The sequence below is a fragment of the Canis lupus genome, chromosome 37, assembly GCF_003254725.2.
Source record: "Canis lupus dingo isolate Sandy chromosome 37, ASM325472v2, whole genome shotgun sequence".
Lineage (NCBI taxonomy): Eukaryota > Metazoa > Chordata > Mammalia > Carnivora > Canidae > Canis > Canis lupus.
Genome location: NC_064279.1, coordinates 1,103,157 through 1,119,080, shown reverse-complemented (window position 1 = coordinate 1,119,080; position 15,924 = coordinate 1,103,157). Strand labels below are relative to the sequence as shown.

At 43.6% G+C, this 15,924-nt stretch overlaps 1 protein-coding gene across 1 annotated transcript in view; it reads right to left on the bottom strand.

The window, feature by feature from the left end:
* C37H2orf88 (chromosome 37 C2orf88 homolog) overlaps positions 1–15,924 on the bottom strand; it is a 106,527-nt gene that overhangs the window by 71,898 nt on the left and 18,705 nt on the right. Inside the window, exon 4 of the transcript XR_004812477.2 lies at positions 4,764–4,982. The gene's annotated coding sequence lies outside the window, so the exon portion shown is untranslated. The remainder of the gene's footprint in view (positions 1–4,763; positions 4,983–15,924) is intronic.

Sequence of the window (15,924 nt, the reverse complement as noted above, 5' to 3'; positions counted from 1 at the left end):
GTTCCAATAGTTCTACGAGCTGTGTGGGGCATAAGATGCCATGTAGCGCTCGGACCCGGAGTTCCCGCTTTCCTTCTGATACCTGGGGACTTTCTTTCTTGGTTTTAAGCCCAGCCACATAAAGAAGTTTCAAGGGATATTTTATTCCATGCTTAGAGCAATGAGCATGCAATAACATGCTTAGCTCATGTTATAACATGATAAATAGGGGAAACTTTTATTTTTTTTTTAATATTTTATTTATTTATTCATGAGGGACAGAGAAAGAGAGAGGTAGGCAGGGACAGAAGGAAGAGGGTCCAAGTGGAGCAGGGAGCACGATGTGGGACTCGATCCCAGGACCCTGAGATCACAGCCTGAGCTGAAGGCAGATGCTTAACTGACTGAGCCACACAGGTGTCCTGGGAAACTGTTTTAAAAACATATTTATTCATTCAAAAATATGTATAGAGCACCTGTGATGTTCTAAGTATTATAGGACCGAAGGATAGAAGGTAAAGGTAGAGGGGCATGAGGTAAGGTTAAAGAGTGAGATGGAGTGTGAAAATCATGTTACGATTCTGGATTTTTGGGGACTTCTGGGTGGCTCAGTGGATGAGCACCTGCCTTTGGCTCAGGGCGTGACCCCGGGGTCCCGGGATTGAGTCCCACGTCGGGTTCCCTGCGTGGAGCCTGCTTCTCCCTCCGCCTGTGTCTCTGCCTCTCTCTCTCTCTCTGTTTCTCTCATGAATAAATAAAATCTTTTAAAACATAACAATCTGGATTTTTTTTTCTTCAGAGCAAATGAACAGCTACTGAAAAATTTAAAGTTTGCATTTTAAAAATGCAGAGTGAAGAACGGGTCAGAGTCCAACAAGAGTAGATGTGAGGGGAAGCGTGTGGTAGTCTAGCCGGTGATGATGGTCACTTGAATCAGAGAGGGAGGATACATAAAAGTGAAAGGACTCGAGATATTTAGGTAATGAACTGAGGTAATACTTGTGTCCATACTTCACCAGGGAAGGGATAGGGATGATTCAAAGGTTGGGGCACCCAGGTGGCTTGATAGGTTACGCGTCTGGATCTTGATTTTGGCTCAGGTCATGATCTCAGAGTTGTGCGATCAAGCCCCACCTGGGGCTCCCTGCTGGGTGTGGAGCCCGCTGAGGATTCTCTCCCTTTGCCTCTCCCTCACCTCCATCCCTGCTCATGAGCGCTCTCTCTTAAAAAAACAACAAAAAAAAGATTACTCCCAGATGCTTGGCCTGAGTATCTGAGTGGCTGTTGATACCATTTATGAAGTACTACAGAAGGAGCAAACTCGATGGGAAATCTCCCAAGTCCAGTTTTGGGCACGTTGAGTTTAAGGCAGCAGAGAGCCCAGTGAAGAGATATCAGGTAAGCCTCGGGCTACCTGGGTTGGGGCTCAGAGCGTTAAGTCTGAACTAGAAATAAGAAGAAGACTGAATTGTTTAGAGTAGGTGAGATTTTCTGAATAGAGAGGATAGAGCGGAAGAAAAAGAGGGTTTGTGATCCACCCTACGGGATTCCCTCACTTGATGGTTGGGTAGAGGTAAGGAGCCAAGAAAAGCATAGGTGGAGGGAAGTGTTACACTTAAGTGTTACCTTCTTTTCTCTTTAATAAGGGACGGATTTGTCCTGCTCATTTGGGGAATATAAAAAAAAGTGAAAGGGAATAAAGAGGAAAGGAGAAAAGTTGAGTGGGAAATATCAGAAAGGGAGACAGAACATGAGAGACTCCTAACTCTGGGAAACGAACTAGGGGAGGTGGAAGGGGAAGTGGGCGTGGGGTGGAGGTGATGGGGTGATGGGCACCGAGGGGGGCACTTGATGGGATGAGCACTGGGTGTTATTCTATATGTTGGCAAACTGAACTCAAATAAAAAATAAATTTAAAAATAATAATAATAATAAAGGGACGGATTTGAGAATAGTTACCTGCTGCTGGGAACACCACCAAGGAGAAAGACTGGAGTTATTATAGAGACGAAGGACATTTGCCAACATAAGATTCCTGAGAAGTTGGAAGAGGATGAGGATGGAGAGCAGATGGGAAAGGACGGGAAGGATACAGATGCAGGTAAGTGTGTGAAGCTGATTTTTGAAAGGTTGTGACGTCATTTTCTGGTAGGTGGAGGGCTAGAGGCTGGAGGGGTTGGAGTTTAAGTTAGAATGGACCGTAAAGACACAATAGGATTGCCAAGCAACATTGACAGCTCAGAAGCCTGCCATTTTGTATGATTTTCGTCTATCAGTGTTCTGGAGCCTGAGTCCAAACATAGAGGTGGGTACCTGGATTCATGCAGCTTGGGCTTTGCCAGACACGTGCTACGAGCGGACAATGAGTCGACGTAAGTTAGAATATTGACAGGCAAGTGGCCGAGATGATGGGTTATGGAGTATAGACCGAATAGGGGAGGACACTAACCATAGGGAGGCAGAGACGAGAGGAAGATGGTGGAAGAGTGCTATGGTCTGAAGGTTTGCGTAGCCCCAAAATTCATAGGTTGAAATCCTAACCTCCCAAGATGATGGTATTAGGAAGTAGGGCCATAGGGGGTGCTCTTGCCAGGAGGGTGGAATCCTCATGAGTGGAATGAGTTCCCTTATAAAAAGAGGCTCCAGAAACGTCCCTAGGGCCCTTCTGCCCCGTAAGGATGCAGAAAGAACACGTGGGCCGTAAGCCCAGAGGACTGCTCTCACGCAACTGTGTGGGCACCCAGATCTCACACCTGTAGCTTCCGGAACTGAACAACTTTCTGTTCATAAGTTACCCAGGTGTGTAGTATTTTAGAGCAGCCCAGATGGACTAAAACAAATGATCAGAGGCCTGCAAGCTCCAAGTGGAGTGGTGAGTGATCCAGGTGAGTCAACCAAAATGACCAGAGTCTAAAAAACTAAGAATGTGAAGTTTGGAGAAGTGGTTTCAGAGGTGGAACACTTTCCAGTCATGACTTCCAGAGCCTGACCCTGGCAATGGTAGCTCTATCGGGTCGGGATAATGTAAACTATTCTGCGTTAAAAGGTGAATGCCAATCTCAAGCAAAAATATAAAAACGAAGCCTTATCTATCACTCATGCTTTTTTTTTTTTTTTTAAATCCTGCCATTTCAACACGCAGCTTCCGGGTTTCTATGGCGGGGGAACCGAGACAGCACCAAGTTCTTAAATGCCTTGGTCTGGAAGCAAAATGTGTGACTTCAGTTCATGATCCTTTGTCCAGAAGTAGTGAGATGGCTTTCTCATTTGCAAAGGGGCTGGGAAATTTGAAGTAGCACATGGATATTAGTGAGTAATTAATGTCTCTTCACAGCAGCTGAGATGGATGGGAGAAAGAAGACTGTGGAAGGTCATCCTCCATGATCGCCAGAGTTGTAGTAGAAAGGAGAACCGGGGCTTCTGCCCTGGGTGCAGGAGCAAGTGTCCAGGAGAAGGCACTGGGGATCAGTAGGACAATCTATCAGTTGGGCAATAGGAATCCAGCTGTTCCAGTGGACACCGGGGGAACAAGGACTATTGCCCAATAAAGTCTTGTGGGGAAATGAGAAGGCCGTAGAGCTGGTCCTCATAAACACATGCTGTTTTTTCTTTTTCTTTTTCTTTTTTTTTTGTGATAGGAAATGACTTTTTGAATATTAATTGATATTTTTCCTGGTATTTCTTTCTTGTCTTTTGCATTTACTCTTGTGAATAGCTACTTTTTGCTCGTTACTCGGAAAGCCTTGCCTAGCCATAGGCGGCTGTGAAGATAGACGAGGGCCGTGCACCATGAAAGGTTGGTCATCTTTAGAAATCTGGAAAAGGGCAAAGAGATGCATTCTTCCTGAGAGTCCCCAGAGGAAATACAGCCCCACTAACACTCTGATTTTATCCCAGTGAGACCCGTTTCAGGCTTTTGAACCCTAGAACTGTAGGATAAATTTGAATTGTTTTAAGCTACTAAATTAGTGGTGATGTGTTAGAGCAGCAATAGGAAACTAATACGAAAGCAAAGAAAAAGTTTTGAGAATCAGATTTTTTTTCTTTTTAAGGGACGCTCTTCTCCCAGCAGAGAGCTCTACGGTTGGTATTGCGCCAGGCGCTGAGGACACACCTGTGACAGCCAGAGCTCCGGCCTCCCAGGAGCCTGTGGGGTGACCACCTGACCATACGCAGGCAATTAGATTCCAGCTCGCTAAGTACCATCCAAGAGAAGCCCCCCGCGGGGGGACGTGGGCCGGGACACTGGTGGAAACCGCTCACGCACCTTTCCCTGAAGGCCACCTTCTGCCACCCCCCGCTGCCCCCTCCTGCCCCCACGTTCCTGCCGAGCCCAGGAATTCCCCAAGTGCAAACACACGGACCGCCGGGCTCGGAACCTGTTTAACGGCCTCAACTACACAGAGGGCCAAGCTTGACCTTTAAATCACAGGAAGCCTATCCCCCAAAGACTGAGCAAAAATGAAGGGATCACATAAAATAAAAACGTCCCCCAGAATGAAATGAAATTATGGATGAAGAAAGGAAAACGTGCAGAGAAAACATTATCCTATTCAGGCAGCAGCCAAAATAAATTCTGGGGCCCAGAGTACAGATCTTTATAGCCTTAAACAGAACACTCTGGTCTCCAACCTGCGCTCTAAGGCATCCAAGAATATTTGCTTTCTGATTCTTTCTGATTCACATGTATTATTATCATTTTAGCTTAGAAATTTTTTTTTAAGACAGTGAACAGTCATCTATTGCCCCGATGAGCAAATCTGTACCATCTAAGCACTTCCTACCTGTGGCTTGACGTTTCCGTAGAGGTGTGGTCCAGAGGACATCATCTTTATGAATATTAGGAATTATTATAGTCCTAAAGACAAAAACCTGACAAGATAGCACTTCCAGTACATTTCTTTTGCTTCTGGCTAGAAGCCCAACATAACAAGCCCTCTCCTCTGATGTAGTACAAAACTGTGCCCAGATCAGATGAATAATGTTCTTAAAAGACGATCACCCTGGAAATGGGGGGAAACAGGCACTTGTGAGTACCTCTGCTGCACATCTCCATCAACACATCTTTCTGAAGGATCACTTGGAAAAATGACTCAAATTCTTAAAGATGTATTATTAAAAATGTGTCTTTTTAAAAAAAGACATACATATGTGTCTACAAAAAGGACTTACTACCAAGGATGTGTTTTGAAATGTTATTATGACAGAAATTTGAAAGGACCTAGATGTCCTACAATAGAATATGAACTAAATCGTCAAATATGACATAATAGCATATAATCATCGAACAATAATGTATAAAAATACTTAGTGACTTGGGAAAACAGTCACATGGCAGTCACTTTGTTTACTGAGTATATAAGCTGAAATGTTAACAGTAATTATTCTTCAATGAAGAGATGATGAGTGATTTTTTAAGTCTGTGCTTTCTATATTTCATAAATTCTCCATGATGAATATGCATTACTTTGTATTCAGCTTCTGTCAGGTATTAAAAACTATCCTAGAAACCCAGAATTTTAAGCATATTTATATTTGTATCTATGAGATTTATATCAAAGCTTATAAAAAATTATAAGAACACCTTTTGGCAACTTATTTATATTTGCATTTATCGTTAGAATCATGAAATTTCATATTTGAAAGGGATCACGGAGATATTCTGGTACAAACTCTAGATCCAAAGTTTGGCCTCTAGAAATTTAAGAGACATAACCTACATCATTGAATAGGCTTTTTAAATCACTCATATGAATTATGACCTCTTTTAGTCCTTAAAATGGTTCCACTTGGGCCACTTGTGATTTTTTGTTTATTTTTTTTATTTTTTGTTTAAATAAAAGAGGATAAACTCTACTAGTTTGATAAAAATAAATTATCTTTTACTTTAAGAAACACAGGAAACAGTTTTTTTTTTTTTTTAACCTTTAAATGTAGGTCACTTGTAACATATTTCAGTGCGGCTTAAAATTCCTTTGAATTACTTTCAAGATATCATGGTGTTAAGACAGACTTTCTGAAATAAATCCACACGTGAGATGTCAAACTGGAAATTCTGGTAAGATTTCCTTTGGTCTTTCAGAGTGAAGCTGAAAATTAATTTCTGTTTCTGTCCCCAAATGCAAACATGGACCATTGACTGATTGATTTACAAGGCATTTAAAAATTTTATTTTTATTTTTTTATTTTATTCATTTATTTTTAAATTTATTTTTAAATGCAGTGTATCGTTGAACTTTCATAGGCATTTCCAATTCTTGGTAATACTAAGCAAAAATTCAATTCTCAAATTGTGTAGGTGGTTCATCTACTAATGTGGTAGCAACAAAGCAGTAAAAATACCAAAGTCTTTCATAGAGGATACACCTCCAACTTTTGTTGTTTTTTTACTACCTGCTAAGTGCCAGGTATTGCGCCAGGCGCTGAGGACACACCTGTGACAGCCAGAGCTCCGGCCTCCCAGGAGCCTGTGGGGTGACCACCTGACCATACGCAGGCAATTGGATTCCAGCTCGCTAAGTACCATCCAAGAGAAGCCCCCCGCGGGGGGACGTGGGCCGGGACACTGGTGGAAACCGCTCACGCACCTTTCCCTGAAGGCCACCTTCTGCCTGTGCGTGGCAGCCCTGTGTGGGGCGTGTACCCCCACATCGCCGCGGGTGAGGCATCCCTGGGCCACGGGCTGCGCACCTGTCCAGGCCGGGATGCGCCTCAAGGGCAATTTGATCAGTCAGGTGTGGCGGTGGAGTCGGTCCAGTTGCGTGAGATCAGAACGGAGGTGGTGATGGAGGCCACGTCCGAGGAAAGTAGGCTGCCTTGCAGAAGTTGGGGTGAGGGGCGCCATCCACTTGGGAAGGTTTTGCTTCCCAGGTGCTCACCACTGTGGCTGGCAAGGGGGCGCCCGCTATCGCGGGGGCCTTAATTCTGGCAAAGGGTTCCTTAGGGACTGACGGCTGGCTGCCCCAACGGCAAGCAGTCCAAGGCCACACGGGAGCTTTGGGGACCGCGGCTCCGAGCCACATACCACTGCTTTCACTGCAGGTGTCGCCTGCCCACCCTGGTCAACTGCAGAAGGCCCACCACCCGCCTAGTCCAGGACTTCAGGATGGCAGTGCTGGAAATGGCAGCAGCAGCGAGGACTGCCACCGAGACGGGCAAGCTCAAGCTCAAAGGGACGGGGATGTGCAAGGGGGGAAGGGGAGGATGAGATTAAATGGGCCACCATACCCCTGCTAAGAGTTGCTTTAGTTTAAGTAGTGCCAAGACACGGACGCCACGTGCATCAGGCCAAAGGACCAGAGACGCTGCCCCACGGGGTATAAAAAGTGAACTTTCTTTGATTCCTGACATGCTGTTAGGTTTTGTATAAACTTACGGAGTTTGGGAGCCTTTTGAGGCACACTAAGTCCCTGCGGAGTAGTCCTAAATAGAACCACAGTTCTAAAAAGCCCTAAGAATTAGGGTTTAAGACTAAGGACTTAATCCCAAAGCTGAGGATTCTGGGGGAATACCAGGACCTTCTGGGAGTAACAGTGACTTTTCTGGATAGCTACCTTCTAGCATCATGGGCACTTAGCTCTTCAAGTCATATGTAGAGTCACTATGTTTTCAGAGCAAAAATGTAGTATGTAATCTGACAATAGGATGCTTGAAATTAGAACTGTCATCGAAATCCCTACCCTTCTCTCGGATGTGTAAACTAGTCCCTTTATGATTTCGTATACACAGCAAAATAACTATGGAGGAGCATAAGCAATTAATAGAAGTTTAGAGTTCTTGGGGATGGGTGGGTTCTAAGGAAGCTAACACATTTTTTAGGTGTTCATAAATTTAAAAAAAAACCACACCAACCCCCCCCAAAAAGACAGCCCTTCAGGATACGGTTGAATTTTGTGTTTTGTTTTTATATAATATATTTAAGGAAATAGACAATATTTTATATTCGTTACAACTCTCAGAGGTGAAAAAAAATCTAATTTAGTTCATTAGATAAAACAAATTCTCCTAAAGGACTCCAGAGTCATTGGGGATAAATGATCTGCAAGGACAGGAAAAAAATAAAGAGAACAGGAGAACATTTGCAGTATGTTTTCTAAGTACATTTTGAAATGAATTCAGATAACATCTGGGGACAGGGAGGCTCTATGTAGTCTCAAACAGAAAACCAACACAAAGGGTGGATATAAACCTTAAACTACCACATAAAAGACTCAGATTTAGGGCCTAATGTGGCTATAGTGACCCCTGCTGGAGCCTTTTAAAAAAAATTCAAGAAGCCAAATCAGGACTGTGTAAGAATAAACACAGTTTTACTAGAATAATTTTATACAAAAGCTAGGAGCAGTTTAGAGAATATGCAGAGTTATCTCTTTAATTCATAATCTATAACCCACAAAGTAAGGAGGGCAAGCAAAACCTCAAGAACTTATACTGCTTTTAAAATAAATTCTTCATTTGATTTGGTCAACAGGGACTCCATTTTGCTGAAAAGAAAAATCTCAAATTATACAAACACGACAGTTTTTTTTTTCCCTCTCTGGCTTTTAAGTTTATATAACTTCACATCAGACACAAATTTATTTTTGGAATGTGAAGTTGTCTGCCCTCACTAGGTGACCTGTGTTCCCCATCTCTGCTTTTTTGATCTTTCTGAAATACTCATTTGGGTTTGAGTATGCTTTTTGTGTCCTTCCCTATTCTTTGCCTCTAAAAACTCTTGATAATGTACTAATAAAAAGATAATATACAAAAGAAAAATGGCAATGGTTATTATACCAGCATTTTCTGGAAAAGCCTGGCTGGTTCTTACCTTTGGGGCAGTGAGTTCACTCTCTCTTGAGTGCCCTTTGCTGCTTTTTCTTTCTTCTACCAGTTTCTCTCCTTCTCTACTCCATAAATCAGAGCTCCCCCAGGACATGGTGACCATGAGGTTTGTGCATTCATTCTCCTGTCCCTATACTAGAAGGGAAAACCCTGGTCCCGCTTATAATCTTAGGCAGTTATGGAGCTTTTGGCAAAGACACTTTATTCCTTCTAGATTTTGGTTGTGTTAACTTTCAAATGTGTATAATAGTGTTACCTCTAGTTATATCACAGTGTTTTAGCGAGAAGTGGATAAAATATTCAAAAGAGCTTTGAAAAACAAAGAATTATGTACAGGATAATCTCTTTTCTCTTTTCCTTTTCTTCCCTGAGGTATTCTAGGATTTGAATCTAGTTATGGAATGGGCCTGGGTCTGGATGCAGTGAGAGGGAGTAGAGATTGACCTTAAGGAGATTCATCACCCTCTGGCAAATTGACAATGTCAGATAAGATTGTTTGTTAGTTCTTTGTAATTTGTTTTCCTCTCCAACTATTCCAGCAGGTAGCCAGATTATTTTCTATTTCTTTGCTTCTAGAATTTATTTATTTTATTTATTTATTTATTTATTTATTTATTTATTTATTTACTAGAATGTGTGCGAGTGAGGGGAGAGGCAGAGGAAGATGGAGAGGCAGAGAATCTCAGACTCTGTGCCAAGCATGGAGCTCCATGTGGGGCTCCATCTCACCATCCTGAGATCAAGACCTGAACTGAAACCAAGAGTCAGATGCTTAACCAACTGAGCCACCCAGGCGCCCCACTTCTGGAATTTTTTTGCATGGGGAAATCTATCTGAGGTTTCAAAAATTCTTCTTATCTTTTATAGTAAAGATTATGTTAGGAGTCTTAGAGAAGGAAAGAAGAGAAGAGCTTCAAGGAAAGAGTCCAAGATAGAAGTTTGAAGATAAAACAAGATTGAAGTTTGTCCCAATCAGACTAGAAAGATTGTGGAGGTTTATCAGTTTCATGACCAATAGGGACACTGTAGAGCCCTACTCTGCACCTATGGGAAGATGGCAAGACCTCAGGGAGGAAGACTTTGTGACATACGTGTTAAAACCGGACTGTCCACTTTGCGTGGCAAAGACAGAAACAAAAGTGGAGATCTATATTGATTCCTGGGCAAGTGGCTTGTTGGACAGGAAGGCTTGAAAACACAGGGGGCTTGAAAAAAACAAGTCAGAAGCTTGAACAAATGGGATTGGCAGATTGGTTAAAAGGAGATCTTAAATATTAGTTTCCAAAGCAAGAATACTTCTCTAAGAAATACCAGAGGGCTCCATCAAATGGGATTTGAGATGGCTACATTAGGCACTTTGGGTTCTGTGTAACACTGAGCCAACAAGCAAAGAAGGGGATTACTGTATTGGCTGGGGCAACTGATCCTAATTATAAAGTAGAAAAAGAGTTAGTACTATACAGCAGAGGGGAAGAACTATGTGTGAAAGTCCCGGGATTCTCTGGGCAACTGTCCATGTCCATGGTAAAAGCTACTAGAAGATTAGAGCAAATCCAAGCCAAGCAAAGAACCACTAATGGTTCAGATATTTCAGGAATGAAAGTTTGGACCACCAAAATTGATAAATAATCACAACTAGCTGAAGTGTCAGCTGACAGTGGGAAGAGTATAAGGGTAGTGGAGGAAAGGGAGTGGCAAATACTATACTCCCTGGGGGAGCTGATTCTAATTATAAAGTAGAATCAACTATATAGAAATGAGGACTGTAATCATGCATATTTTTCAGTTTTTATCTTTTTCCTTTTCTTCACTCAGGTATTCTAGGATTTGAATCTAATTATGGAATGGGCCTGGGTCTGGATGCAATGAGAGGTAGTAGGGATTGACCTTAAGGAGATTCATCACCCTCTAGCAAATTGACCACCTCAGGTAATATAAGAGGTGATCAGGCAAAGAGAAAGATTGTCAGAGAGAGGAAGAAAGACTGTTTCTATGACTCAGTGAGATTTGCAGACTCAAGGTAGCTAGATTAGAACTACCAGTAAGTACCATGAGAACCTACTCAAGTATTTCCATTTTGGTGATCCCATTCTCCCAGATGCCTCCAAAGTCTGTGCTGTGATGCATAAAGCTGCAAAAATCATATACAGGTTTGATTTTTGGTAACTCAGATCCACTGATTCAAGAAATAAGGCCTTATTTTAAGGTAGGTAAAGAAGCTTTCCGATTCTCTGACAGTGCCTTGAACTAATAAGTTTGTCATTTTCTTTATATAAGTTTTTGAATGCAATCAGAACCCCCGCCCACCCTGCCCTCAAATTCATAATTTCAACCACGATACTTTACTAAGAGATGCTTACTTTCCTAAAGTCTTGTCATTGAAAGGCACTTGACTCCAGGAAATGATAAATAATGATTGGAGGAACATTTTGTCACTGCATGGTACGGACTTTCAGTGTCCTGCTTTTCCACTGACAGTGTGAGGTCATTACTCATTCAGATCTAATGTATGTATATGTTAATGTCCACTGTATAATAGGTTGCTTGAGAAGAAGGGAGACACAAGTGAAGAAAAGAAGTAGCCCTTGACCTCAAGTATATTGTGACCTTAGAATCAATAGCTAAGAGAGTTCTGCTAAACTCCAGAGAGCACACAGCATTCTTTGAGCTGCCTCATTCTTTTTTCATTAGATGGGCAGTGGGGGCTATACTTGTTAAGCCAAGTCAAAGAGGAAAGAAAGAAGGTATTTCTTAGAGTCTCAAGTAATGACACCATATTTCTCATAGAAATAATGTTACAAATAAAAAAAACTAAAAAAATAAATAAAAATGAAAAAATAAAAATAAATAAAAAACCCCCAAAAAACAAACAAAAACAAATAAAAAAAATGATGACTATACTCCCACACTAATTACTCAAAACCTATTTAACACAAAGGTTTATTGACATATAGTCCATTTGAATATAAAATACAGTAGATTTCTGTATTATGAGTAGGCTTTACTTTAAATAATGAAGAAACTTAATAATCACCCAGACATTGTTTCTGTTACAAAATACATCCTTCCCCTTAAACCCCTTAGGTTTAAAGGAAACACACCTCAACATAATAAAGGCCATATATGAAAAACCCACAGCTAACTTCATACTCAATGGCGAAAAGTTGAGAGCTTTCCCCCTAAGATCAGGAACAAGATAAGGACAGTCACTCTCACCACTTTTATTCAATATATTACTGGAAGTCCTAGCCACAGCAATCAGACAAGAAAAAGGAATAAATGGCATCTAAACTGGTACAGAAGTAAAACTTTCACTATTTGCAGCTTCCACAATATATAGAAAACTCTAAAGACTCCACCAAGAAACTACTAGAACTGATAAATGAATTCAGTAAAGTTCCAGGATAAAATACCAGGACACAGAAATTTGTTGCATTTCCATACTCTAATAATGAAGTAACAGAAAGAGAAATTATGAAAATAATCCCATTTACCTTTGCACCAAAAATAATAAAATATCTAGGAATAAACTTAACCAGAGGTTAAAGACCTATACTTTGAAAACTATAAAACATTGACGAAAGAAATTAAAGACGACACAAACAAAGGGAGAGATATTCCATGATAATGGACTGGGAGAACAAATACTGTTAAAATGTCCATGGTACCTAAGGCATCTATACTCAATGCAATCCCCATCAAAAATTCTAATAGCATTTTTTACAGAACTGGAATAATCCTAAGAATTGAATGAAACCATAAAGACCCCAGCTGCCAAAGCAATCTTGAAAAAGTAGAACAAAACTGATTTCAAGATATACCACAAAGCTGTAGTAATCAAAACAGTATGGTACTGGTCTAAAAATAGACACACAGGGCAATGGAACAGGAAAGAAGGCACAGAAATAAACCCACATTTACATGGTCAATTGACCTATGACAAAGGAGATGAGTATATGCAATGGGAAAAAGTCTCTTCCACAAATGGCACTGGGAAAACTGCAGCTATGTGCAAAAGAATGAAAAATAGATCCCTTTCTTACACGTATACAAAAATAAACTCAAGGGGCCCCTGGGTGGCTCAGACGAAGCGTCTGTTCGTCTGTTCGGCTCAGGTCATAATCCTGGAGTCCTGGGACTTAGCCGGTGTCAGGTTCCCTGCTCAGTGGGGAGCCTGCTTCTCCCTCTCCCTCTGCCCCTCCCTGCTTGGGTTTTTTCTCTCTCTCTTGTTCACTCTCTTTCTTCTCAAATAAAGAAGTTTAATATATTTTTAAAAACCTCAAAATGGATTAAACTCAAAATGAGACCTGAATCCATCAAAATGGACTAAAACTCAAAATGAGACCTGAAACCATCAAAATCCTAAAAGACAGCACAGGCAGTAATTCCTCTGATGTCAGCAACAGCAACACTTTTCTAGATATGTATTCTGAGGCAAGGAAAACAAGCAAAAATAAACTTTTGGGACCAAATATGAAACTTCTGCACAGCCAAAGAAATAATTAATAAGATTAATGATTAATTAATAAACCTAAGAGACAATCTATGGGATGGAAGAAGATATTTGCAAATGACAAATCCAATAAACGGTTATTATCCAACATGTGTAAACAAGATACAACTTAACACCAAAAAAACCCCACAAATAATTCAATTAAAAAATGGGCAGAAGGCGTGAACAGACATTTCTGCAAAGACCTCCAGATGGCCAACAGGCACTTGAAAAAATGCTTGACATCACTCATCATCAGAGAATGCAGATAGAAACCACAATGAGATATCACCTCACGCCTATCAGAAGGGCTAAAATCAGAAACACAAGAAATGAGGAGTGTTGGTGAGGATGTGGGGAAAAAGGGAGCCTCATACAACGACATGGATGGGAGAGTACTGAGTGAGAGGAGTCAGTCAGGGGAAGACAAGTATCCTACGATTTCACTCATATGTGGAATATAAGAAACAAACAAACAAAAGAAGACGAAAAGAAATTTGAAAAAAATCCTCCAAAACCCTCGTCAGACTCTTAACGACAAAGAAGGTGCTGGCTACCAGAGGAGGGGGGGCGCCGAGAAGGGGTGAAGCAGGTGGTGGGAATATCGGAGAGGGGGACAGCAGGTGGGAGACCCCTAACTGTGGGAAATGCCCTGGGGGGGGGGTGGAAGAGGAGGAGGGCAGGGGGTGGGGGTGACTGGGTGACGGGCCCTGGGGGGGGCACTTGGCGGGATGAGCACGGGGTGTGATGCTATATGGTGAACACCAATAAAAAATAAATTAAAAAAAAAAAAGAAAAAAGAAACAGGTGGTGGGGATTGGGAAGGACACTCCCAGCCACGAGCCCTGGGGAATGGGCACGGCTGTCGGTCCCTGCGGTGGCCGTCGGAAGCTGTGACGCGGTGCAGTGATTACACTGAAGCTTAAAAATAGACTAATTAATTTAAGGAACAGCTATCCTCCCCTGCCCCTCACCCCCCTCCTCGAGCCACGGCCGAGGTCCGGCAGCGAAGGGGTCGCTCCGAGTTGCCGGAGCGCCCTGTGGTTGGGGATCGGTGGGGGAGGCTGCTCCTCTGGGCGCCCCGAGGCTGCGGCCTCGGCCCTGACGCCCCCTTGAGCCCCAGGCCTTGGCCCCAGAGCTGGAGGCCCCTTGGCGACTCCTCCCGCGTCCTCCACGGAAGAGATTGCTCTGGTCCACCATCTCCGACGTACCCCAGGGTCCTTGGGGTGCTCTCCCTTCACCCTCACTACTGTAGGTTTTTTTTTTTTTTTTTTTTGAGAAATCCCCACTGTTGCATGCATGTCCCTTCCCTGTCCCCGCGGATCCGCGCTAACACCTGTCAGCTTTGCCGGGGGTTTGACCTCGGCCCTCTCCATCACCTGCACCTCGCGTGGCCTGTTTCACGGCAGCCGGCCTCCTTTATTGGCAGAACAGTCCCTGTTTCTGTAAAATTCTAAAAATCGAAAACATCAGTGGCCTTCGGAAAGAAAGAAGAGTCGGATTGACAAGAAAGACCAGGGGTTTTTCCCAAGTCCCTGGGACGCGCTGTGCATAATGAGCCTCTGGGCGGCCCAGGAGCAGCAGGCCCCGCTGACCCCAAGACCCGTTGCCTCCTCTCAAGGACACCCCTTCACTCCCCCACAATCAGCCTCTGGCAGGACATGGAGTGACTTGGTGCGGGCCACTCAGCGGGAAAGGCTCAAAGCCAGGTTGTCCTACCGAAAGGCCGTGTTGCCTCCTCCCTGTTCCTCGGACTCGGGGGGCCGGGGATCTTAGGGCTTTTCCTTTTCTCCAGGTCCCCCCAGATTCCGAGGCCCCCAGGCTGGGGAGGCTTCGGGCCCCGCGGCCGGGCTCGAGGGGAGACTGCGCTTCGCCGGCGCCTGCTCACCTGCTCACCTGCTCACCTGCTCACCTGCTAGTCCTTTGCTTCGGATGCTTCAGGACAGACACGTCACGAGGACTCGGGCCAACGTGTCAGAGAGCGTCTCCCACTGTGTCGCGCGTGGGTGAGCTGCGCTGCGCCGCAGGCTTAGGGTCGGGCCCTGCCGGGGCGGCTGTCCGTCTGTCTGGCTGCAAAGTCTAGAGTGGTCGCTTTTAGTTTTAGGTTAAGTTTAGTGTTCTGTGCCTTGGTTTCCTAATTTGTGCAACAGTTAGAGCGATCCCTATGCCACAGAGTTGCTGCGAGAATTGAACAGATTCTGGTGCACTGGCACACCGCTTCCACTATTTGTAACTGGGCTGCGCTAGTAAAACTGCTATTGAAAACAATCCTAGAATGTTCCTGACGTTTAGCAACATTCCGTTTTAGACACGAAGATGTACAGGTGCGTCTGTTTAGCCCAATAAACCCAGGGAGCCGTCCAGATTCTGTTCCTGCCGCTTCCGCCTCTGCTATAGAATAAGCACCGAGACTTGGCGGTTAGTCACCGGAACGGGGCTTCTGGAAGGGAGGGCAGGCTGACCCCACCGGGTCATCGAGCTGGAACAGCTGTGCAAGCACCTGGATTCTTTCATCCCTGCTCTGAGCATGAGCCGTTGCTTGGACCTGACCCAAGTGCAGGTCACAGTGGCCCCAAACCCAGAGGGAAGCCAGGCTAGACCGTCACCACTGCCGTCGTGAAACGGAGTCT